This window comes from Nannospalax galili, unplaced genomic scaffold (genome assembly GCF_000622305.1).
Source record: "Nannospalax galili isolate Female #2095 unplaced genomic scaffold, S.galili_v1.0 scaffold9, whole genome shotgun sequence".
NCBI classification, from domain to species: domain Eukaryota; kingdom Metazoa; phylum Chordata; class Mammalia; order Rodentia; family Spalacidae; genus Nannospalax; species Nannospalax galili.
Genome location: NW_008360332.1, coordinates 4,676,625 through 4,702,535, shown reverse-complemented (window position 1 = coordinate 4,702,535; position 25,911 = coordinate 4,676,625).

The window sequence follows — 25,911 nt, the reverse complement described above, 5'->3', positions numbered from 1 at the left end:
TCTCTCATACTAAGGACCCTAAGCATGAGACTAAGCCCAGGCACCACTATCTCATTTCAGCCACACAGAAATTGGATAGAATAAATCACCTCTGGTGGTGTGGCTTTACTGTCCACAGAAGGGGTAAAGAAAGTGTCTCAGTGTTGGAACTCCTCCCATCTTGGCTCCCTTTCTCTCATGTTGCTGCACGCCTTAATGAATGACGTGAATAAATATATCTCCTCTTTTGGCATGTTTGAAAATTCTAACAATTGCCAAATGTGCAGTGAGTGAGACCAGGTATACTCTCCATTTAAGATTATATGTAGGAGGTAAAGTGGGATGTACACATGAGAAGTAAATGCCACATTAAGCCTTGGAAAGATCTACAATATGCAAATATTTAATAACAATTATTATGATGACACATTGCAAGTTCACAATAATTATAAAATTTAACAGACAAAGTTAAATGAGCAACTTATTGTGATAATAAGAAAATATCCAAATAATTTATGGTATATTAGTCAGGAGAGGCAAGACATTGCTTCAGTAGTAAAACAATTGAAAACCTCAGTGACTTAAGACCAGAGGGTTTTTGTATTTTGTTTTTGATACATAGTCAACATGGGTTGACCATGGTATCTGATCAGTGTTTCCTGCAAACACTGGGTCCAGGATGGTGGAGAAGTCTCCGCAGGAGGTGTTGCTAATTATTGAGGAACCGGCTTGTAAATAAGGGCCTCTCACTACTTGAAAACTCTGCTGCTTAGTTCCACATTTGTCTTCCATTCACATGTCATCAGTCAAATGTCACATGGCCATGACTGACTTCAAGGGAGAAAGTGAATTCTCTCTGATGTGAAAGGAAAGACAACTGAACATGTGGGAGTAGCCTTAATGACTTCCACATTAGGAAAGACGAAAGCAGTTTCAAAAAGAAAATCACTAGTCACAGAGATGGAAAATGGAAGCGATCATTCTGAAAATCAAGTGAATAACTTTGAAGAAATGGATATGACTCCCAAAGTGTAGAAGGAACTTTTTAAAATGTAAAACTGATAAGCATGAATATGGTAGAGGGATCTGGAGGAGTAGCCTTAATGACTTCCACATTAGGAAAGACGAAAGCAGTTTCAAAAAGAAAATCACTAGTCACAGAGATGGAAAATGGAAGCGATCATTCTGAAAATCAAGTGAATAACTTTGAAGAAATGGATATGACTCCCAAAGTGTAGAAGGAACTTTTTAAATGTAAAACTGATAAGCATGAATATGGTAGAGGGATCTGGAGCACAGTTCAGTGTGGAGTGCTTGCCTAGCATATGCAAGGCATTTGGTTTGATCCCTAGCCCTGCAACCAAACAAAACTAAGCTAAGAACAGAGCAAAAATCCCAAACCCAACAACAACAGAAACCTCGCAAAACAAAACCAGAGTGAATGTGGTAGATATAGAAACAGAGAGAAAAGACCCAACTAACACCTGCACTATTTCTTATCATAGAAAATCCTGTTTTGAGAAAGACTCGAGTACGTATATCAAAGTGCCATTAGGTAGTAGAAGAGCTGAGAAAGGGGAAATTCCTGGTTATATCCAGGCTTGGCTTTCAAAATTCAACAATAATGAATAAATCTTAGCTATCCAGGGATGGAAAATTAGATCACTCCTTGTATTACTTTAAGAAATAAAATATAACAGATGTGTAGAAAAGTGCACAACTCCTAATCAGATAGCGCAGTGAATTATCTCTTGAGAAAACCATCCTCAGGCCAGGAAATACATCAGTCAGATCTCCCTGCAGACCTTCCCACACACAGTTAACTTATATCATGTCTCTTCCCAAAGACACAACTATCCTGACATCTACAGCTATTTTCAGTTCTGCCTAGTTTTGAATTTGATCTAAAAGAAGTCACCCAGTGCAGTCACCATTACTTGGTGGGATGTCAGTATATTGCTTTATTGTAATTGTAAGTATATTCATATTCATTGCTGTATATGATTCCATTGTGTGACTTTACCAAGTTGTTTATTACAGTGTTGATAGACTTGGTAGAGAGGATTCTCTCAAGACACTTGCTATTACAAAATAATGACTCTATAAACATTTTCTAGTGTGTTTTGCTGCATACACACAAGCTCTGCTGGGTGCTGAATTGAATAATATGCTAATTCATCATTACTTTTATTAGAGGATATATTTGTTGCTATGGTTAAAATCTCAGTCCTCCTCCCTCCTCTTGGTGGTCCCATTCTCCTTCCTTCCATCATTTCCTCCATACACTCAATCTCCATCGAGTAAGCAGTATTGTGCTCATTTATTTTGTTTACTGTTATCATCTGCTCACTAGAATGTGAGCTCCATTAGGGATGAGATTTGTGTTTATTTTGTTAATGGCTGTCTCCCCAAAATACAGAAGTCACAATAATTTTTCTTAAATCAATTATTTATGTAATTATAAATGTGCAAGGAGTGCCACATCTTATATAATTATTATTTATTTTTGTTCATTTTTTGTTCATTGACTGTAATTTTTGCTGATTTTTCTCCAATATTTTATATACACATTTTTAAAAATTAGAGAATTTGCTTTATGACCATGTTCATATTCTGTAATTATTTTCCAGTTGTTGTCGACACTGACTTAGTTTATATTATTTCTTAATATAGTCAATTGATATGCCTGTTTTCTTTCTTGAGGCTTCTGACTTCTTAAAAGCTTCATTTTTATTTATGTCTATGTGTGTGTCTATGTAATCTTATTCCCTATGACTGCAGCCACCTTTTGGGGACAGAAGTGGTCATCAGATCCCTTGGAGCTAGAGTTACAGGCAGTTGTGTGCCATGCTCTTTAGGTGCTGGGAACAAGCTTCAGGTCCTCTGGAAGAACAGGAAGTGCTCCTAAGCATGGAGCCTTCTCTTCATTCCCAAGGTTTCTGCTTTTATATCCTTCTAGAAACACTTTTCTAATTTCAATATGGTATTTAAATACACAGTGTTTTCTTTCTCAAATTTTTTTCCTAGCATAATTTATACAGTTAGCCCCCCCCCAATGTAAAATGCCTTCTTTAACAGTAACAAAGACTTAGAGACAATATTACAGATACATATATCTGAGATGGATGTGCTGCACACACACACACACACACACACACACACACACACACACACCCTTATGGGTGTGGCAAAAGCAATGAGAATGGACAAAAAGTTGAACATATTCACAAAAAAGAGGTATATGTGTGATTACTTGTGCAAAAAGATTTTCAACATACAAATCATCAGAAAACTCAAATTAAAAGCAAACTGGTACTGCTACACAAATGGTAATGGACCAGCTGCTTTATTCTGTCTTTTTTTCTGTTTCATTTTTTATTCTAATTATTTCTAGAACTGTTGAAAATATTTATCCATTCCCAGAGTAAAGTATTTGAAAGGCATCTTTTTTTGTGTGTGTATGCATGTATTGCCTGTATGTAGGTAAGTGCACCTGTGTCGTGCAATGCCTGCGGAGGTCAGAAGAGGCTGTTGGTTCTCCTGGGACTGGAGTTACAGACAGTTGTTAGCTGCCATGTGGGTGCTGGTATTTGAACCCGGTTCTTCTGCAAGAACAGTCAATGTTCTTAACCACTGAGCCATCTCTCTGGCCCCCTTGAAAGATATATCTTCAAATTATAGAACTATGAGTGCCCTTATTTAATGTTTCCAACTTTCATTTTTTTTCTTAAAAATTCTAGATTTTTTCTTATTTATTTTTGAAAATAAACTGAATGTCACTGTTCAGTTTCACATAGGAAAAGAAACCCAATCAAATTAAAAACTAAAAACTAAAAAGAGAGAGGCAGCAAATGACAGTGAAATCTCCCTGAAATATTGTTTAGGATTATATTGAGGACTGATAAAAGTATGTAATTCTACCTTCCTATACTAGTATAAGCTATTTCTTCAGATATTTATTTCCAATTTTCTTTAGGGGTTTTTAAATTCTATCTAACTCCACATTTGAAGAATTTATATCTAAACACTTTCTGTCATATTATTCTAATATTCTTTCTATTGACTAATTATTGTTTAAACACTGGCAGTTCATGGCCTTATATATTAGCTTTCCATTCTCTGAACTTATTAAATTCTAATATTTTTCTAACATGTTCATATTTACTATAAATATGACCATTTTACCTAAGATAATTGAGTTGATAAAAGCAGAGTATATTACATGAGTGAAAAATTACACAATTGATTTATAAATCCAAGATTAAGAGTATTGGAAAATACAACTGATTTAAAAGTAGTTTTCAATGTCTGGAGAGGTGTATGAGTGGGCAAAAGCACATACTGCTCTTGCAGAGGACTTGAATCCTACACCCAAATAGAACACCTCACAACCACTTGTAACCAGTTCCAGGGGATCTGATGCCCTCTGTGATGGTTGCTTGTAAAGTCAACAAATTACCATCATCTGAAGATGGAGTCTCAATAGAGGGACTGTCATAATTGCCTTAATTGGTGTAAGATGAGGCACCCTAATCTGGGTAGCACCTTCTGGTAGTAGCTCAGGTAAAAATGGACATGGAAGAAGGAAGAATTCTTGTTTGGCCTCCCATCTTGACACTGAGTTATCCTGTTGCTGCTGCTGCTGATTCCTTCACTGTTATCAGAACTAGGTTTTCCATCTTCCATTGTTGGCTAAGGCCCAGTGGCTCTCCAGGAACTCTCCGGGTTATGAGCATCAGATTAGGGGACCCAAGCCTGTGGACTCTGCAGACACTGGATTTTCAGTCTCTCCAACATGAGACAGCCACTGTGGGACTTCTCTGATTACTGAGGCACGTAGCCTTAAAGATGGAGTGACCACAAGGTGCTCAGCCTCTCAGTGTGGTTCAGTTTTTGTCCCTATTTCCAAGCCAATTAATAAATTCTTTTAATATGTATATTTGTTCTATCATTTCTGTTCCTTAGGGAACTGGTTAATACAGCCCCTTCTGACCTCCCCTAGCAATGCACTGGTATACACAAACCTACCCAGAGACATACAGGTACACAAAAATAAAATGAAAATAAAGCTCCCTCCTGGTCCACCTTAGTGAATCACCTCCAGGCATCACCTCCAGGTTCTTGCTCTGGGCCAATTTAGTGAGCTAGTCAGAATCCTGCCCTCTTAATCTCTAACTCCCCACTAACCCAGGACAAGGCCCAGACTGTTCCTGCTGTTGGACCAGCCTGGTGAGCCAACCAGACCCAACCTACCCTGCCACCATCTCCACACTCACAGAATGACAGCTGACTTCAATGCAAATTTTAAAACAAGAGTATTCCAGATTCTAAATGACCACAGATGTCAACCCAGACAACTTTACCCAAAACTGTCTATCATAGTCAAAGATGAAAGAAACATTTTCTATGATATAAATAGACTGAAAAGCTCATGTGGGATACATGGGTTAGCTAGAGCAATAAGACAATAGAAGGAAATTAAAGGGATTCTGATTGGAAAAGAAGTACTCAAATTATCACTCAGTGCAGATGATATGTTATTATTCATTGCGATACTAAAAATTCCACAAGAAAACTTCTATAAATGATCAATACATTCAGCAAGGTGGCAGGGTAATAAACCAATTTACAGAGATCACTAGAATTATTATATATCAATAACCAGCAGTTGGAGAAAGAGAATGTGGAAACAGTCTCTTTCACAGTAGCTCAAAAAAATCTAGGAATAAACTTAACCAAAGATGTTAATGAAAACTTCAGATCTTTGAAGAAAGAGAAGGGGATTGAAGACAATAAAAAATGGAAAGCCTCCTGTGCTCATAGACTGGTGGAATTACTATTGCAAAAATGCCCATCCTACAAAAAGCAATTTAGAGATTCAATGCAATCCCAATCTAAGTCCCCAAAGATTTTTCTTGATTGTTGAATGATGTGGGAGAACCCAGCCCACTGTGGGTAGTGCCACCCCGGGCAGGATGTTCTATATTGTATAAGAAAGCAGACTGCGCATGGGCCAGGGGAGTGAGCCAGTATGCAGTGTTCCTCCATGACCTGTGCTCCAGCTCCTGCCTCCAGGTTCTTGCCCTGAGTTCCTACCTTGGGCTCCCTGATCAACTGTGACCTTGGAGATGTAAGCCAAATAAACCCTTTCTTCCCCAAGTTGGTATTGGTCAGAGTGTTTTATCACAGCAATTGAAGGTAAACTAGAACAGACCTTATATAGACAAAGCAATCCTGAGCAAAATGAGCAGTGCTGGAAGGTTTACCATACCAGATTTCAATTATATTACAGAGCTATAGCAATAAAAATAGCATGGTATTGTCACAGAAACAAATCTGTGGATCAATGGAACGAGATAGAAGACCCCAAAATGAGTGTGTCTAATTACAGGCACCGGCTATTTGAAAAACATGCCAAGAAAAAACACCAGAAGAGTGCATCTAAAAAAATGGTGCTGGGAAAACTAGATCTCTATGTGTAGAAGAATGAAATTAAACCTATATGTATCGTTATGTACAAAAATCAAATCCAAATGCATCAAAGACCTCAATGTGAAACCTAAAACACTGAAAGCGTTGGAAGTAAACATAGGCAGAGCCTTAAGGACACAAGTACAAGAAAGGATTTTCTAGATCAGACTTCATTTGCTCAGGAACTAAGGTCAGCAGTTGTCAAATGAGACTTCGTCGCACTATAAAGCTTCTGTACAGCAAAGGAAATAATGAGGAAGTCCACAGAGAGGGGAAACGATCTTTGCTATCTATGCATCTGTTAGAGGATTAATTTCCAGAATACACAAAGAACTCAAAAACAATCAGGAAAACACATGAGAAGCTGGAGAGATGACTTAGCTGTTAAGAACACTTGCTGTTCTTCCCGAGGACATGGGTTCAATTCCCAGCACCCACATGCATCTAACAACTGTCCGTAACTTTGGTTCCAGTGGATCCTGACCTCTTCAGGGAAATTCACGCACATGGTGCACTTACATGCATGCAGGCAATAGACCTATACACATGAAATAAATATTATAGATAAAATTAAAAGAAGAAAACGTATGAGCCAATTACAAAATAGGCTATGGATCTGAAGGGAGACTTATCAAAAGGAATAAAATGTTAAGAAATACCTTAAAAAGTGTTCAATATCCTTGGAAATTATGGAAATGCAAATTAAAACTACTTTAAGATTTTATCCTACCCCAGTCAGAATGGCTAAGATCAAGAAAACAAAAGACCGCAAATACAGACAAGGGTGTAGGGTTAACTGATGGGACTGCAAACTGGTGCAGCCACTATGAAAAATCAGCTTTTAAAAACTTTAAAAACTTTTAAACAGTTAAAAGCAGGTCTAACACATGATGCAGCTATACCACACCTTTGCATATGCCCAAAGGATGTGAAATCTTTCTATAGAGATATTTGCTGAGTCATGTTTGTTGTTACACTTTTTCACAATAACTAGGAAATGAAAGCAACTTAAATGTCCTTCAACCAATAAACAGATAATGAAAATGTGGTACATTTATATAATGAAGGTCTATTCAGCTACAAAGAAAGATAAAATCATAAAATGTGAAGGTAAGTGATTGAAACTAGAAACTTTAAAAAATATTTATTAGTTTTTGTGTATGAGTGTATTGCCTGCATGTATGTAAGTGCATCTGTGTCATGCAATGCCCACGGAGGTCAGAAAAGGGTGTCAGATCCCCTTGTTGTCAGATTCCCTAGATAAAAGGGAAATCAAGGACTTAGATGATACATATGTGTGTGTGTGTGTGTGTGTGTGTGTGTGTGTATGTATTTGTGCTCAACTATATAGGAAAAATGCTCAACTTGCTAGTCATCAGGGAAATACAAATTAAATCCAAAATTGTGATATATTTTCTACACAGGAAAAAATTGAAGGTTGGCAATACTAAGTGTTGGCAGAGATACGGAATAATGCAATTTCATAGCGTGTTAGTGAGGGTAAAATACGGAACAATCAATTTGCATAACTATTCATCATTATTTCATAAAGATAATACATGACTACCATCCAACTAAAAATTGTGCTAAATGAAACTTTTTAAATGTATATTTATGAAATATGTTCATGAATGTTCACAATAGTTTTATTCACATTCATTATCTTATATAGTAAGGAGAAAAATGATTCCACAAAGATTTCCTTGTCTTAATCCTAAGAATTTCAGATTACTTGGCAAAAAGAACTTTGCTGTTGTAATGAGATCAAGGATGTTGAGTGGAGAGATTGCATTAATCTGGGTGAGGCTAGTTGGAGTACAAGTGTCCTTACGAGTACAAAAGGAGGCACTAAGGCCAAAGATAGGAGGACATGGTGTAATTTCATCTTTGAAGAACAATGCCCAGGAACCAAGGCGCTTGGGAAGCCTCTAGAAGTTGGAAAGTACCAGGATAATGCTGCCTCCAGAAAGAATTCAATTCTGCCCCATGTTAATTTCAAACTGTAAGAAATATTTTGGACCTTTGATCTTCAGAACTTTACAATAATAAGTCATTGCTGATTCAGCCTCCAAGTGTGTGTTTGTTACAATAGCTGTAGGAGACTAATACCTCTGATGATTAGCACAAATATTTATCGTCTCAAGAATTTACAAACACATTATACTAAATGTTCGGAATCATCCTATTCATCAGTAAATTTAATCAACTCGATGTGTACAATTATGTGTATTAGTTACTGTAACACTGTGTTCTGAGTCTGTGCCGTTTGGTTCCATATGGTTCATTTTGTCTGTGATTTTCGTATAAAGGATGAAGTAAATCAAGGCTGTCTTGTGCAAAGGTGGAGGTGCTTGGTTAGAAAGCAACATGCTGGGTGATAGAAATATTATATTTCTTGTTTATAGTGATAAATGTGTGGGTGTATGTTCATCAAACTACAACTTAGTAAATGCATTGAATTTCACTTGAAAATTTTTAGTTTACTCAAAGAATTCATCAATACTGGAACCAGGAAATGCGGGTTCATTTATTTAACATATATTTGAAATGAGAATGATGCACACAACTGGAAAGGAACAAAGCAACTGGTGTGAATGAATTCTTTAATAAAATAGAACACTGGGGCTGGAAACATGGCTCAGCACTGGCTGCTCTTGCACAGGACCGTGGTTCATTCCCAGCAGCCACATGGTGGCTCACAACTGTCTGTAACTCCAGTTTGAGGGGATCCAGCACCTTCTTCAGGCCTCTGTGGGCTTTTCACGACATGGGTGCACTTATATACATGCAGGCAAAACTCTCATACACAAAATAAATAAATAAATAAATAAATAAATAAATAAATAAATAAATAAATAAATAAATGAATGAATAGAAAAGTCCTAACAAAAAAGTCCAGGTTAAAAAACAGATTTCCTGAAAAAAAAAAATCCATTTTATGGCAGAATTAAATCGTATATTATTTTGTTTCTTCCAGGGTAGTTTACAGTATAAGGAGCTGATGAAATTATACTTACAAATAAAATTCAGTCATTAAAGTAGTTTTGATATCTGATGATGGTAGCAACATATTATTTGTAAAGATTTATTTATTTATTACTTTAATGTGTATTTGGGTATTCCTGTCTGAGTTTATGAGCACCATATGTATGCAGGAGCCCATGGTGGCCAGTAGAGGACATTGAAGTCCCTTGGACTAGAATTACAGGCAGTTATTAGCTGTCATGTGGGTGCTGGGAACCAAACCTAGGTCCTCTGCAGAAGCAGAAAGTGCTCTTACTGCTCACCCACCCTGCCAGCCCCTGTTAAGGACATATTGTTGAATATGTTTTAATTTTATTCACTGTCTAATGTATTCTCATCATAGATAATGAAACCAGATCAAATACGTTTCATATTACTCAGTACCTTATGGGGAAAAAAATTAACAATTGTGAGTTATTACTATGATACTTATCGCAAGAGGAAAATTACCAGATGTGTCCCTAGTAGGAGCCATGACTCATTTATATCTGACCTGGTAAGAATGAAAGGAATTAGTCTGGCAAGACATTTCATAGAAAAGCCTGTTTCTATTGAAAATTCTGAGTTAATACTCAATTATGGAGCTGTTGGCATATAATATCTACTAAGTCATATTACCATTTTATTAATTATTATATTTTCCATGAGAATCCTATACTTTAGCCTTTAATGGGCTGTAATCACCCTGTCTTCATTCATGAAAAACATTTTGCCAAAATTAGTAATGACTTCTTGATCCCCAAACATTTAAATTCTAGTTTATTTTTCTCATCACCTGCACTTCTCAGGACTGAATGCACATTCCTTTTAAAACCTTTTCTCCTGCTCTCGGAACTAACATAATAAAAGACCATAATTTGGGTGGCCCAAACAACAGACATTCATTTTTCCATTCTGGAGTTGGGAAATCCAAGATCAAGTTGTGCACAAGTCTGATTTCTCCTGAAGTCTGTCTCTTCTGGCTTCCTCTGGGTCCTCACAGGGCCTTTCTTCTGTTCCTGGCATCTCTTGTGTCTTTCTCGATACTTCTAAAGAAACACATTCTATTGGAGAATGTCCCCACCCTTTTGACTTCTTTTATCTTCTTCAGTGTCTGTAGTTATACTGAAGGTTAGAGTTTCAACATAACAGTGTGTGGAAGCAGAGGACACAGTTAATCCTCCAACACTCACTTCCAGAAACTTCCTCTTCCTGCCTCTTCAAACATTCTCCGGTTCTCCAGCTCTTCTCTTACACTCTAATGGATTATGAGTCAATCTACAAGTCACTGACTTTCAAATACACAGTTCATGTCTCCCATCTTCTACTGGCGCAGAAAAAAAGCTGCTTCTTCACAGATAATGTCATACCAAATGGATGAACATAGATCATTGAGGTGAGTCACTTATGAGAATTTCTCCAAAGTGACACTGTAGTCCAGTTCTCAGAAACACAAATTACTCTTCCAAAATTGTGGTGTCTTACTGCACAACAATGATTATTATGTGCTGAATATTTGTTATGTCAAATACTATTATTTGAGCTTTCCACATGCTAATTCATCTTTGTGATCTTCATGATAATTTTCACTCTCATGTAACTCCAGTCTTCAGAGTAGAAAACTTAGTTACGGAGTAGTTAAATGGATTGCTTAAGGTCACCGCTTGTAAGTGCCTGTAACTTCCTTGTAGTCTGAATATAAGGTTCAGGTTCTCACTGAGTGTTAAAACCTTGATTAGGTGTATAACACTCACATGATAAAGGTGACATTTCAACTCAGGATAAGGACATGCAGCCAAAAAAGATATTACAAAAATTGCAATATTATTTGAGATAAATTTAGGTCTTGCTAGAATTTTTTCTTAATAGTGCTTGTTAAAATGGGCTAAAGTCTTTGGCATAAAATGCACATTCATAAAAAGTAGAAAAATATGCAAATTACTTTAAAAATACTCATAGTAAAGAGATACTTTCTACATGGTGTATGTAGCACATTGAGTCAGAGATCAAAAAGCAGATTTAACCTTGGTTACATACTGAAGAAAATCTATGCCACAAAATTGCAAAGACAGGCATAAATCTTGGAGAAAGTTACTGTGAATAAACAAAAAATCAACTTCACTGGAGAAAAATGTATTAAATTTCTCCCAGAAAAACATATATATTATATATATACATATATATATTCACATATATCTGTACATATGAAGTCACTATCAAAATAAAAACAGAACTATCCTTTTTTCACTCAATTTTGTAACAATCAGTTTAAAGGATGATTCTCAGCAGAGCCAGGTCAAGGTAAATTAATAATTCTACATGACTGGACTGTTTATAATTTGTAAAACAATTTAATAAATAATCAGGGAGTGGATATTTTGTCTTAAATGTAAATTTGTCTTGCAACCACTTTTATCTTTTATCGAAGCATTTCTGCATTAAAATAGGTATCTTAAGGTAATATTTGCATATCTATGTATATTTCTGTGGCACTCTTTCTCTGTGTCCCTGGTTAGCCTGGTGGTAGTTATGCAGACCTTGCTTGCCTTACAGTACAGAAATCCCTTAACTCACACTCCCAAATCTGGTATTATAGAAGTGCACCATATCACTGAGCTAGGCTCTGAACTTTAAAGGATATTTACTTGAGTTAATTTCAGCAATTAAATATTGATATCAGTCTGCATATCCCATCTAAGAGGGCTGCTCTCATAGATTTTTAAAATGAATTTTGTTGCTTTTTCTCCAGACACATGCTAAGGCTCAGTGTTGACGTGGGCTTTCAGAATATACTGGCCCCAATGCCACTGTCAAGACTTTCCTTGCACACAGTTGACGGTGCATTCAGATGCTATGAATATCATCAACAAGTATTCTCTGGCTGTGTATGGGAGTTTAATGGTTTGGGGTATAAAATGAATCTCCTATATCAAATAATCTGAACCCTAACACATGCTATTTTAGATGGACATTCTCTCATTAATAATAAAACTCTATTCATATCTCCTAGAATTACCATCAACAGATAACTTCCTTGAGAAAATGTCCTTATTATTATTTCAATTGCCTCATCATAGTGATCATCAGCAGCAGCATAGTCATCACCTCCACCATCATCATCACCATCATCACCACTACTATCATCATCACCTCCACCATCACTACCAGCATCATCACCACCACCATCATGGAAATGATTTATTCTGTGTTAGTGGAATTATGCTAGGATCTCAAACTTCAAGAGACTCATCCATAGATGTCCTTAGGAATTCCCCCTTCATTGTGAAGGGTGACGTTGAAATATAGGGTACTTGTTTAAATTAAGACTTCACATAAGCAACAAATACATTTTTGTCTGAACAGATTTGAAATACCACCAAAGTTTATTATGACAGTGCACATAGGCAGTGATCTAATATTTCATACTGAGGAGAGACCTGACTGGACTGGAAACTTTGAAGATCTTCATTGGTGAGACGTACTTGTCTTAAGACGGTTGTTCCTGAAATCTTACCTTTACTGAGCAATGGTGTACTTTCCACTCACTGGATCTGGTCCTTCTAGCTTTGGTGATTTGATTTGCTTTGATTCTTCGGTTGATGAGCAGTTGTCTGATATTCCTGCTCCATTTCTAAACTCTTAATTCCTCCAGGCCTTTATTCGGTTACTCAGCCTATTTATAGAGTTGACCCTTTGTCCACAGATTTATAGTGATTCGGCTCTCCTGGTTTTTATGATGGTAGCTCAGGATAAACATAAAAGCAACAACAAATGCTAAAATTCACTTAGGCATATACAGCATTAAACATTTTACAATAATTCTATATTAATGGCTATTAATTATACCATGTTATACACAATGTATCTTAAAATAGTTCTCACATGCCATTGTCAAGTATTCTGTACTGTTTTATGTTTCTACTTTTCAATAAGGAAAGTATAAAGTGAGTTAATCACTTCAGACATAGGTATCTGATAAGTAAGGAAACTGAGGCACATGGAGTTAGAGAAACACTTAAGGTCACATATTGAGTTAATGGAGCACTTGGGAGTAAAATTTACTGTCTCTGAAATTCCAGGCTGCTGTCTTGACTGCTGATTATTGTACTAAGCATAAACTATATATTTTTAGAAGTGAAAGAAAAATAAATCTTGATATTTCCTATAGTTTCTGCATTAAGTTTCTGTAGCCTACAAGGAGGCATTTATTATCAGAATTATCAGATTGAGATTTCCGCAGGTAAGTTACTTCTTAAGTTCGGAAATTTATTTTTAATCCAACAAGCTTATATGCTCTTTTGTTCTTCGTACTAAAGATGAAGTTTTTATTCCTTATCAAATGTGTTTGTGAGTTCAGTTTCTAACACTGATTTTCATATGTTCCCTAACACTTCTACAGTTCATTTCATATGCAACTCAGAGAAGGTATTTAAAATTATCTTCTGGAATTTCTTACATTATCAAAAGTTCTTCCTTTGAGGAGGGAATTAGGGATGAATATTGTAAAAATTTCAAAGGAAGAAAAATGAATGACAAATGCTTGAGGAAATAAACTGAGCTTGATTGACATACAAGATTCCAATGAAAAAGGTAAATGACTATGCTATGTGCCCTTAACAAGTCAGTCTTAGAAAATGTCTGGTAGAGAAAAGGAAATTTTACTGAAATTTCACAACCTGCTAGAGCAATCTTAAGTACAACACAATGGTTATATAACTGATTATTGTATAATGGTTCTATAATTGATTAACTATGAAATTCCTAAGAATAAGTATTCATTCCCCCAACTTTTATATTTGGGGACTACTTTGTCCAATTTAAGTCCTTTTTCTTAAAGGTCAAATTTCCATGTGATTTCTCCGTAGTGTTTACACACAGAGTATTTGTTTGGTGGCTAAACTATTGCTGTGATAGAATCCTGTCTGAATACCAGAAATGGAGCAAGAAGAGAACCAAAAGGAGTGATTTGGTAGCATTAGAACCGATTTCTAGCACCAATTCTAGTATCATGGATTTCATTTGTTTTCATAGTGTCCATAAGCACATCACTTAGCTTAAATTAGATATAATAACTTATAAAGCTTCTTTTACAATTCTTTTAGCAAGACTGCCTTGTAAATTTGCACTATATCCAAACAACAGAATCATTTCCAATCATATAGTTTAGTGGTATAGACCAGTGTTATTTTCAACTAATTGTAAACTAATATTTTGTAAAATACTACAATAAATGTATTATAGAACAGTGATGTCCTTGGATGTACAGACAAAATAAAAAAGGATTTTCAAACGCTTGTGCTGAATTTTTGCTCTTCTCTTGCACAGGCTGGTTCCAGTTCATGGATCACTCTGAGAACCTTTGCTTTAGAGTATCATCTTCTGGATTTGATTGCATGGGTTTCAAATTCTACCTCTTCCACATTCTACTTGTAACTTTCTTGCAGTTGCTTAAATGTAAAATGAAAACACTACCAGGACCCTTATCAAAGTTTGCCATGAAGACTTGATAATACGCAATGTGTGAAATACCAAGAAGAATGTCTACATGCCTGTCGATGAGTTATAATGACTCTATACTGTTTCTTAATATACAAAGGGCTTTCTCATACATCACTGAGTTTATTCCATAAGACATCTCTTAAGAGGAGGTAAAATGAAGTCATGATTATCCTCCGCCACATAGTTGAGGAGACCAAAGGTCAAGTGCTTAAATGGTTACTCAAGTGTTTAAATAATTTCACAGCTGGTAAATGGTAAAGTCGGGGGTTAAATGGACATTAGTTCTCCCCTTTGCAAACCCTCTCTCTCAGAGCATGTCAAAAGGCTACATAAAGTAGTTTTTTCACAAGGAACAAAATCTTCCTGCTCATTTCCTGTCTCTTGATGTCGTGTCTGAGCTTGCTTGATAAAGAACAGGACCTTCGCAGCAGCACAGGGGTTTCTGATCCCGTCTTGATCAGTAGATTTCTTCCCTAGGAGAAAGTTTGGGCTGACCTGGCTCCTGCGTTTCCTTTTCACGGCTTCTAAGGAGCAAGATCTGTCCAGGTTGTGCTTTTAGTTCAGAGTGCAGTATGTCTGACTAATGTGATGGCAGCTAGGGTTCAGATGTTGGAGGCATCAATTGGAAAAGTAATTCTCAGGCCTAAGATGAGAGGAATGAGCAACTCCTTTCATGTGCTGGTGGATGGTCTGGCTTACGTTTACTTCTTGAACATGCACAGATGACATAAAGGTTTATTTTTTCAGCGTTTGAACATTTTATTTCTTATACATCCAAAGAAATGTTTATTTCTTCCTGTAGTTAAATCATGCATATAAATTCCCGAAGAGAAGAGTACATAAGAAATTTGTATGGGGCACTAAGTGTTCTAGTAATTACTAGAATCTCAATTTGATTCAGAGGGAAAGGAAAGAACCAAATCCAGAACATGAGAAGAGAACAAAATTTCTCTGTGCCAGGAAACTTAAAAACTGGTAACCAAAGGCAATACCACAGCAGCATTTTCTACAATAATGCCTTCAGGGAAATTTGCATTTCCCTGAAGAAATGCTTCAATTATATATATGTACAAAATGGGCTTTGTGAAAATAAGCCACTGTTCACTGCTCTAAACAGGTAATGGACACCCCATTAGCTACCTCGCAAAGTAAAGGATAGCATGAGTTAGAAATTCTGCAGTATAAAAAAATATGACTGAAGGTCAACATGAAACATTCAGAACTGTGTCTGTGTCTAACACTGTACATATCAAAGCTCTTCAGGAACTTGTCCTTTAGGGGGAAATACTCTTTATTCTGTCAAAAGTGTCAAGTAAGGAAACAACTCAGCCACATTTGTTTGGAAGAGCCCTGTGCTCTCAAAATTCTGGGCTGAGGTCCGGAGTGCTACAGAAAATGATGGATGTGAGATTCCTTCACGCCCTGTACTTTTTGGTTTTTGCACATAAAGAACTTTGAACCAGATAAATAAAGTTCCAATTGCTAGTAACTAAGAAAGAAAATCTTTAATGTATTTCTTCCAAGGTAACAGGAGGCTAATCTGAACACTGTTCAGTCTTCAAAAATAGGTGAGAAGGATGCAGCACTTCTCAAAAATGAAATATGCCATTTTTTACTGCCTTTAGCATTGGTGTATGGCTGCTTCTGATGGAACATTTAGATAGGTACTAATTAACAGGCACTAGCAGCTTCAGGGGAAAAGAGTTAAGTAAATAGTTATTTAGAAAATATTTAAGGTAGTCATTATAGAGATTCTCTAAATTGCCACATGTTTTATGGCAACTTATTTTCACAAATGAATCAATAGGATGAAGCCATTCCCTTAAGAAGCCACTTAACAACCCCTCTGTACAACTGGCTACACTATGATGTATACAGATTTAACTCTCTAATACTGTTTGCTCTTCACTGAAAATTATAGCACCAAAGAAATCACTAGTTGCTTATGAAGAAGGAAATCACCTTGACCTGGTGTTACACACTGAGTCTGTACACCTGAAGAAATTTGACACGTGGATTCTTGAAGTAACAGTGATTTCAGTAATGTCTACTGAGGAGGCCAGGTTTGCAAAGTGTCACCCAGTAATTCAGATACAAAATTACCAGGAATTATTGTACTTTACCTGAAAATGTCCAGTGATTCAGATAATGATTAATAATTGATACTTTTACCAATCTCATTTAGTTCAGCTATTTTATCTTTAAATTTTTATTTATTTAGTTTTATGTTAATGATTGTTTTGCCTGTAGGTATTTAAGTGCAGTCACATGTGCAGTTCCCGCAGAGGACAGAAGAGGGTGTCAGATCCCCTCGAACTGAAGTTAAGGATAGTTGTGAGCTACCATGTGGGTGTTGAGAACTGAACCTTGGCCCTCTGCTAGAGCAGCCAGTGCTCTTAATCACTGAACTGTCTCTCCAGTACCATAATTCCATTATTTTGGACATTAGTACTGTGTTCAGAACTCCCAAACCACGACTCCTAAACTCTCAGTTAGAAAGTCTTATTTAAACCATGTCTACCTTGGTATCTTTATCTGGAAGACTAGTAAACACTTCAGAATTATGTAAAGAAAAACACTGGGATTTATTTCAACAACTACTGCCGACTCCCTCAGGCTCAAGGCAAATCTTTGAAAATTGACTTTTTTTCTCTTTGCCTTAATTTCCAATTCTAAAGTCTGTCCTCCAACGTATTTCTGATCCTATCTGCATACCACCAGGCTACACTTCATTTATTCTAAAACACTTGAATCTCCACAGTGGTCTACCTATTAGACCCCTTGTTTCATTTATTATAATCCTTTCCAACAAGAGAGAAAACTTTGCAAACACTGGACTCAAATCCCTCTTACTTCTGTGCTTGAAACTTTACAAAGATTTCAGCTCAGACTCCGTATAAAATTTGCAATTATCATCAAAATTTATGAAACCTAATGGCCCTTTGCCTCTTGAAACTTTTTAGTATTCTCTGCCTTTCTTTCAAGGCATGGTACTACCATACTATCCTTCCTTACTGTAGGTTTGTTTTCTTGCTTTCTAGAATATTCTGTTCCCTAGTCTTAAAAATTATTTTTAATTTTTATGTGTATAAGTGTTTCATTTGCATGTAAGTGCACAACATGCATGCAGTACCTGCAGAGGTCAGAAGAGGGTGTCGGACTTCCTGGAACTGCAGTTGCTGACAGCTGTTAGCCACCGTGTGGGTGCTGGGACCCAAACCCAGGCCCTCTGTAATAACAACCAGTGCTCTTAACTGCTAAGCCATTTTTCCAGCCCATTCCGAAATCTTTTTTTATGAAAGTTTCTTATATTAATCTTTAAAAGAGTCCTATTTAACATCGTCATTGTTTAGTCCCCATCTAGTCTTCATCTATTGTGTAGTACTTACAAGTCCTTGAAATGATTTGGTTTATGAGATATCTCCTCTACTAACAGTCTCACAGACTAGGACATAAAACCTTCATGAATACCTAGTGACTGAGCCTCATGGCTGTAATGTGTCTGTGATAATGTGTCCTTGGCCAGTTGTTCCTTCTTGAAGATAAATGCGTTTCTCTATCTGTCTCAAGGGGACTCTGTATGCTGCCTGAAGTGGTTATTCTGAGCTTTTCTGGGTTTGTTCATGACCTGCATGCTTCACATAAGTGCATTCTCAGAGAGTCTGGTCATCTAGAAATGAAACTACTCTTTCTGATTCACTTTATTTTTATATTTATATATTTACTTTTATGGCAATTGATCTAACTACAAAATATGCTTTGTAAGGTATAGTAAGTCAAATGGCCAATTTGGTTTGTGATTTGGAAGCACAGCATAAGATTAGTTAAGACTCGTTCACAAAAATACTTTATTCAATGGAATGACTGTACCTGTTGGCCACTTAGGAGATGTGCTCCGACTTTCATCATGTTGTATGTGAATTATCACCAACTGGAAGAGTAGATCAATCGTTGTTCTGCATCCAGTTAAGTGGAGTATGGTTCTATACTTCACTTCAGTAAGAATCATGGAGCCTATGTTCTTGGCCAGGTCAGGTCTCTCACAGTGTGATGTAGACGGGGACTTCGTCTACTAATCTTTAAGTAGTTTCTTCTACACTGTCCTATTCATCCTCCATGGTCTACTACAGTGGTATCTGTGACCAGCTGTACACCCATTGTGAACAGAAACAGAAGTTGCTGACACTTGATACATGATCTATAAAGTCCTATTTTTGTGACCACAGAAAAGATGTAAACAGAGTGCGATCAAGGATTAACTTGTCAAAGATTTTGAAAGTCGGTGTCATATAAAATTCCATGAAAGAGGAGTTTAATTGTTGAGTGACTTGCAGGTTCTGTTCTGTCTTGTCATTTGTCTTTACTGGAACGTCACTTCTTTCATCTCTGTGTGTGCAGATCTGTTTTATTCTGATGCTTTAGTGTTTCATGTTAGCATTTCAAACCAACTTTCCTTAGCTTTTAAAATATAATTAAACCTGCATTTTATTTTTCATTTCCTTGAGAAAAAATCTGTCTTGATGATTTTTGATCAGATGCTCAGTAGTCGATCAGGGTTTTCCTTCACCATCATCCGAAAATAGTTTTTAGCTGCCATGATGTGATGGATTTCCTGCTACTTAGATTTCTTATTTTTATCTTCTTTAACACTTTTTTTTTACTAGTCACATAGGTGGATTCTATTTGACAGTAATGTCTTGGGAAATAAATCATCAATATACTGGTTGTGGTGGCAAATGCCTATTATCCTAGGACTTAGGACATGGAGGCCAGAGGATCAGGAGTTCAAGGTCATCCTCATCTATCTAATGAGTTCAAACTCAGTCTGGGATACATGAGATACTGTCTAAAAAAGAAAGAAAGAAAAACAGAGCATCAGCTGTAAATTATAAGATACCAGCATGTAATTCTAGATGGGAAACGATTTTTTTTTTCTCAGAATTATAAAAATGTGGCTCACTGTCTTCCAGGTTTAAATAATACTGTTTAAACCCCATTCCTTTGTATAAAGTATGCTTTTGGTTTTATTTTGTCTTTTTTCAAACAGTAGCATCCTCTATATTCTCTCAGTGCTCCAAAAGTTCACAGCGATGTGGGTTGGTTGACAGCTGTTCTGTCGGATGATTTTTTTTTTCTCAGAATTATAAAAATGTGGCTCACTGTCTTCCAGGTTTAAATAATACTGTTTAAACCCCATTCCTTTGTATAAAGTATGCTTTTGGTTTTATTTTGTCTTTTTTCAAACAGTAGCATCCTCTATATTCTCTCAGTGCTCCAAAAGTTCACAGCGATGTGGGTTGGTTGACAGCCGTTCTGTCGGCATGGCGGGCTCTGTAAACCGAGGACAGCACAAGCCCTTCGGGTCTGTGACATTGTCTTGACTTGCTTTTGCTGATAATTTCTCCCCCTTTATTTTCTGAAGGATTCTATTGGATGTTTTATTTAATGTATTTATTATAATTACTGATGAACCTGCATGTCTACCATTTTGTTCTATTTGTTTTCTACTTGTCCCATCTAGTCCTTATCGCCTCTTTTTTGTTTTTGTTTAAGTTAACTGAGTCCTTTTAGTATTCCTTTTACTGCTTTATGTTATGTCAGGTTCTGTCTTTTCATTATTTTGTTAGTAGACATAGTATGAAGGTGCCTGTATATAAAGTCTTCTATGACATAACATCATACTACCCCTTACTCAAAACAAGCATCCACCACATTAAAATCGTTCTTATTCCCCTGCTGTCATGCTCCTATTGTTATACTGCATGTACTTGGGTTGTATTATATTCTCCAATATTTCTATTTGTTTTTTTTATATTTTATTTGTTATTTTTATTTTATGTGTATGCATGTGTTGCCTGTATGTAGGTAAGTTCACCTGTATTGTACAACACCCTGGAGGACAGAAGAGGCTATGGGATCCCCTGGGACTGGAGTTATGGACAGTTGTTAGCTGCCATGTGGGTGCTGGGATTCGAACACGGGCCTTCTGCAAGAACAACCAGTGTTCTTAACCACTGACCCATCTCTCCAGTACCTCTATTTTGGTTTAAATAGTAACTCTCCAGAAGTCAAGAAAAAAGAATATCTATTTGATTATTATTACCCATGTAGTCTTCATTAAATTTCAGCTCATTTAATTTTCTTTCAGAATAAAAATCTTCTAGAGTTTCTTGCAGCACAAGGCATTGTGTTGGTTTTGATTTTTCTACAAATGTATGTATTTGATGTCCATCTCTTAATATAATATTCATCTCTTATGTAATCTTTCAAGTTAACATTTGTGATGGCTAATCCTGGGTATCAACTTGACTGGACCTGGGATTAACTGAATTGAGAGAGATATTCTTAATTGGATCATCTGAAGCTGGAAGACACGCCCTAAATGTGTGTGTTACCTTCTAATGGCAGCCCGTATAAAAGGCCACAGCAGAGGAGAACGCCAGGTTTCTTGCTGCTTGCCTTCTCTCTCACTGGTGAGTTCATCTTGCTGCTGTAGACTGAAGACTAGCTGATCTTTTGGAATTCGTCAGGCGTTCAGTGCCAGATTGGGACTACTGTGACATCCAGCCTCGTGGACTGAATGACTATGGATTCTCAGCCTCTCCAGTATGTTGCAGCCATTGTTGGACTACTCGGACTCTATCCTGTGAGCTAAGCTGATAAATCTCTATACATATATATTCATCCTACCAGTTCTGTTTCTTTGGAGAACCCTGACTAACACAACCTTTCATCATTATAATATTTTAAAAACAACACTTCGTATTTTGCTCCTATCTTCTGAAATTTCAAGTACTCATATTTTAGATTGTTGCATTCTGTCTACCATGTCATTGCAAACTGATCCATTTCCTTTCTTAAAAATAAATAATTTATTGAGAGTTTCATACATGCATATAAGGTATTTGGATCAAATCCATGCCCATTCCCTCCCCTCCAACTCCTCCCATATCTCCCCATCACCTTTTTCTGATAACTTCATGTACTCCTTCTTCTTTAATTATTTAATTTATTTTTATGGGGCTTTTGGCTACTCTAACATTCCCCCCCTCTGAAGAGGTAACCTTAAAATCTTTTAAAGATTAGATATAAGCTCCCAAACACTTTCAACATTTTTGGCCTTTGGAACAGAGTATGTTGCTAAGAGGCCCAAGGACATTTTGACTTTTAGCCAAGAAAATGGCTATGTTCCTTTGGGGACTTTTTGCACTGCCTAGCCAATTCCGACCTCCTATTCTTATCACACCATCCTCTAAAGAGGTTACCCAAATTGCCAACAGGGAGTCAGGATGCAGTCTGCTCTGACTTCTTCCATGCAGGGTGAGGCAATTGGAGTATGCCTTCAATGAGTCTATCGAAAAGACTCCCAAATTGCATAACTACCATCTCCATTTCGAGGAGGAAAAGAAAGTCTTTGAATTGTGAATAGGAGATGTGAAGGAAAAGTAAAGGCAAGAATAATTAGCCTTACAAGTTCTAGACAGGAAACTAGAAAAAAAGTCAGAATAGGGCAATTTTCAAATGTTCATATGAGAGTCCATTGGAATTTCTTGACCACGGCTTCCGAAAGTATCCCTCTATTGAGTTCCTCCTCAATTTTTTTTTTTTTTTTTTTTTGTCTTCCAAGGCTGGACTCTAGAAAGATGGATTCAGGATTTGCTTTCAGGTGTATTGATAGCTGTTGGAGTAGTTAGAATCAGTGTCTTTTCCCTCTCAAAGTCTTCTAGATAGGGGGAGAAAACAAATTTATCCATCACTTTAGAACAATAGCTGGTTGCCTGCGTTTGCTACAGGTGGGCACTACAGTATTGGAGATCAAGATTTGAAGTCTTACATATGAGCAGCACTTTCTGGTGGGGAACAAAATCATCAATGAAAAATAATTGTCTAAATAACTTTTTGTATAGACTTAAGCCTAATGTCTGGGAAGTATAATCCCTTGAACTCTTAAAGAAATATACCGATGACTTATACTTCCCTTTTGGGTGTTTAAGATCATACAGTTGGCCCAAATAATTTATTTTTACACTTAAAGTCATTTGAGGATCTGTTCCTCAGGGGTCATGTGGGCCTAGGAGGAGCCCCTGGCTCCTTTCTTTTACCAGTTACATCTATGTGAAGATAAGTCAAGGGTCCTGCTCCACCAGGGCTGGCTTCACTTGGAAGCATGAATGAGATGTTTCCTCTGAGTTGACCCTCCTCTTTGTAGACTGGACACTGGTTCAAGTTTATCTTGTGGGGTCTCCATGTCCTCCCTGAATAAGAGGACAGGTAACTTACCACATTTACAGGACATTTTGAGAGATGTTCCATAATCCCCTGGAACTTGGTCCTCCTTGGAGGGCAAGGGGCAAAACCTGTCCTTTACGTCCCTCTGACCACATTAGTATATAGGCCTCAAAGAATGGCTGTTAAACATCCAATTAGGTTAATTCTACCAGTCTGGTATTTTAATTACCATGTGCTATGTAGATAAAGCTTGGGTAGAAAACCACATATTCTCAGATAAACCTTGACTAAATGCATATTTTATTCCTTAAACTAGTTGACTGAACTATGACTATAGACATTTAAGATTATGTGCATATTATTTTTGTCTCATCCTTTATATATCATAACAGACCTAAACAGACCATCATCACTTTCTTAGGCTTTCTCATTTTTTTCTATTTTGGAAAATATCTGTTCCCATATCCTTTTACCATCTTTTACATTGTCATTTTCTTTTTATAAATAATTATGAGACATAAGAGCATTAACAAATAAAATTTCCATCTATTATGAGACTTCTTTTCCTAGGGATGCTAAGCAATGCTTAATCCCTTTTAAGGTTCTAGTGTTGAGCCAATGTTTGATTAAAGTTTTACTGGGGAACCAATGAATTAATTGAGTTTACTTAGGGAGATAACTGAGGGGTTACTGAGGTGTATGTATGACCTGAGGGTATGCACACTGGAAAGCCTTTACCCAGCATGGGTCATGCCTTCTCTTCCTAGCCTTCCCCAGATTATATACTTAGCCCTCCCCAAATCCAGGAGGCCATGTGTGATTAGGGTCAAATTACATGCACTTGGCTGGGCTGGGAAGAGTAGCTGGATAATCGGGTGAGGGTGCAATGACACTGCTTGGCCCTCCTTTAATGAATGAACACAACCATCTACAAGCCCAATTGTGACGATGCTTAGCAATCAGACTCAGCTGAAGTCATGTAATGGTAGTCATTTCATGCAGAAGGGACTGCTGTGTAACATAATCTTATTAAAAGGACACAATTTAAAAGGATTTGGTGCTAGGATTCATATACGAGGGAGAACATTCATCATTTGTTTTTCTGAGTCTGTGTTACTTCACTTAGCATAACAGTGTCTAGATCCATCCATTTACCTGCAAATTTCATTATTTTGTCTTTTTATACTGCTGAAGAGAACTCCATTGTGTAAATGTACCACATTTTTGTTAACCACTCATCAGTTGAGAGACACTTAGGTTGCTTCCATCTCTTAGCTATTGTGAAAAGAGCAGCAACAAACATGGTTGTACAACTGTCTCTACAATAGGATGAGTCCTTTAGGTATATGCCAAGAGGTGGTATAAGCGGGTCATATGTTTGGTTCATTTTTGGGTTTTTAAGAGTTTTCCACACTGTTTTCCATAGAGGTTGCATGAGTTTGCAATCCCACCAGCAGTGAGTGAGCATTCCCCTTTCTCCACATCCTCACCAGCATTTGGTATCATTTATTCTCTTGATGCTAGCCAGTCTGATTGGGGTAAGGTGATACCTTAGGGTGGTTTTAATTTGCATTTCCCTAATTACTAATGATGTTGAACATTTTTTGAGATGTTTCTTAGCCATCTTTATTTCTTCATTTGAGAACTCTCTGTTTAGATCTTTAGCCCATCTTTTCATTGGGTCATTTGGTTTCTCACTTCATTTTTTGAGTTCTTTGTATATTCTGGATATTAAACCTCTGTCAGATGTGCCACTGGTGAAGATTTTCTCCCATTCTATGGGTTTTCTCTTCATTTCCCTGTTTGCCTCCTTTGATGTACAGAGCTTTTTAGTTTAATAAGGTCCCACTTGTTGATTGCTGACCTTAATTTCTGAGCAACTTCTGTATGATTTAGAAAATCCTTTCCTACTCCTATATCTTGTAAGTTACTGCCAATATTTTCTTCTAATAGTTTCAGGGTTTCCAGTTTCACATTGAGGTCTTTGATCCATTTGGAATTGACTTTTGTGCAAGGTGAAAGATAAGAGTCTAGCTTCATTCTTCTACAGGTGGAGATCCAGTTTTGCCAGAACCATTTGTTGAAGATGCTGTCTTTCCTCCATTGTGTGTTCTTGGTATCTCTGTCAAATATCAGGTAGCTGAAATTGCGTGTGCTTGAGTTTGGAACTTTAATGATGTTCCATTGATCTACGTGTCTATTTTTGTGACAGTACCATGCTGACTATAGCTCTGTAGTATACTTTGAGATCTAATATAGTAATCCCCCAGTGTTGTTTTTTGTGCTCATGGTTTCTTTGGCTATGTTGGGCCTTTTGTGCTTCCATATGAATTTAAGGATTTTTTTTTTTCTAATTCTATGAAGTATGTCATGGGGAGTTTGATTGGGATTGCACTGAATCTATATATGACTTTTGGTAGGATGGTCATTTTCACGATATTAATTCTTCCAATCCATGAGCATGGGCGGTCCTTCCATTGCCTGGTGTCTGTGTTCCTCAATCTTTTTCTTTAATGATTAAAAATTTTCATTGTAGAGATCTTTGTTGTTTTTGGTCATATATATATATATATGCATGCAGTTGTGAATGGGAGCATTTTCCTGTATTTTCTCCAATTACTTGTTATTGGTATATAGAAAGGCTACTGATTTTTGTAGATTGATTTTTATAACCTGACACTATACTAAATGTGTTGATCACTTCGAGGATTTTTCTGGTGGAAGTTTTCA